We start from the raw sequence: 2,290 nt of genomic DNA on the forward strand, positions 1-2,290 counted from the left end.
CGTCATAGTACCCTATATGAGGACAGTCATACTTTGGCGGTGTTGGATGTTGCTCTGAAAAGGGCCGCTAATACGACATCGTTCGGGTACGTCAAGAATCGTATGAAGGTTGTGATTGATCAATAAAGGATTCATCACTCTTAGATAGTAGGAGATGATCTACGTTTCATTCAATTAAGTCGATGATGAAATCCTTGGCCAAGGTGTACTCATAAGTCGAAAAGGAGTTTTCGATTTATATTGACTTAATAGTGGAATGAAAGATATGATCGATGATCGAGATTGACACAATTCCATATCTCGTAATTGATCGGATCGTATTGACGAAGGGATAATAGTTCCATGATAAACGAATGATTTTGATTTTGTCATACCACGTGACATTTCCCGTCACATGTATTGCCCTGACACATTGCTAGATGTCAATCAGGGACGGCGAATGTGAATTGACGATAAATTAAAAGGGTGTATTAATTTATCGATTTTGATTAGATCAAAATAATATTTCACGACGTTAGGCATCGTGGTCGGGAACCTAATGGGTCGCACACAAAAGAGAATTGGAAGACTGCGAATTGTTAATTGATTAATTTAACAATCGTTGGATAAATTAATTAATTGAATTTCTTATTTATAATCCCGAATTAATTAATTGGATTAATTAATTCACGGACCGGGTTTGATTAATTGGATTAATTAAATATTGGACCGGACCGGGCCGGGTCTGTTTGGGTTTATATATATATGCAGCTAGGGTTTGAGGTCCATTAAGTTATTCATTGTTCTTGCTAGCACAAGAAAGAAACCCTAACAGTTGCTGTTTTCTCTCTGTGTGGATTTCATTGGAGGCTGCACAATTGGACAACTGTGGGAGGCAGATTCAAGCTGCTGGAAAGGAATAACGCGAAAGAGTTTGCAAATCACACAAAAGGTATATTTCTCATCACAGTTTTTATCTAAATACAAAACTGAATCCTGAATGGGAATTGAAATTTGTTAAATTTCGCTGTGCATGTTTAAATCAATTCCCAACATAATTATGGATAAAGCAATATATATATCAAGGTTTAATAATAACTACGAAACACACATCATCTACGGAGCAAAATCAATGTTTGATAATAAATTATGACTATAACATTACCTATAATGAGAAAACATACAAGGTAGGGCGTAATTTATGTACCCGTTATCGTCTTAGGGGATGTCAGTAACAATGTTGACATCAAGTGGCGTCGTCTAGCCGTATCCATACAGAGCCCACGGGAGATGCATTTCTGAGGGAATCCATGGTGGAACTTTCAGTAATCAGTTGAGGGAATTTCTGAATTTCGAATGGATATAATTCTACAAAAGGTTAAAGTTTTTAAAACAAATGCGATATCCTAATCAGTGGAAGAATCGAATCAAATGTGAATTTGTGTGATACGGTGTTCATCATACATTGCGATAGAAGAAATCAAGAAATTTGGATGCGATGTGATAAATGGGGTTTTTCCAAATTTCATTCTTCATGATTGTATTAAAAACAGAGAACAGGGGCTCCGAATGGAGGAAATACACGAAAATGGCTCTTCCACTGTAGCAAAATTTGACATTGGCCTTTGACCCATTAAATGAATTAAAAAAAAACAAATTAAATTAAAAAAAAATTTCACAGTAAAAGGCCATTTTACCCTTCAGACTGTTTGAAAATTTCTGATCGACCGACCGACCGACTCCAGAAATTTGACCGATCAACCACCGGCAACTACACCAACGTCGCAGTCAACGACCATCATCTACACCGGAAATAAAATAACCTATTAGTTTTCATCACTTTTCTCCAGTTAATGCGGTTTATGTGCAAGTTTATAGCATTTTCCTTACTAATTTCGGTTTAATTAGATCCATGGGCATGAGTAGTTAGATTGTGGGCATGCTGGGAGTGTGAAAAATGTGGATTTTTAGCTTTTTTTGGAGCTCAGTGGCCGAAAATGGCGATTTTCGGTCGATTCCCGGCCCCCCGGCCGTTAACAGTCGACTTACCCGACTGTTAACAGTCTGGGCCGACTGTTAACGGCCCAGACTGTTATATATGTAATTTAAAATTTTTTTTTATAATTTTTGTAATTAATTAAATTTTTTATTTGATTAAATAGTAATTATGTTATTTATTTATTTAATTTTTATCATTGTCAATATAATATAATAATTGAAATATTGTAAAATTAACAATGTTGATTCTTTTTTTTTATGAAATTATCTTTAATTTATTTTTTCAAATTTATTTAAATAATATGAATAGTCT

The sequence above is a fragment of the Olea europaea genome, chromosome 1 (assembly GCF_002742605.1).
Source record: "Olea europaea var. sylvestris chromosome 1, O_europaea_v1, whole genome shotgun sequence".
Classification (NCBI taxonomy): domain Eukaryota; kingdom Viridiplantae; phylum Streptophyta; class Magnoliopsida; order Lamiales; family Oleaceae; genus Olea; species Olea europaea.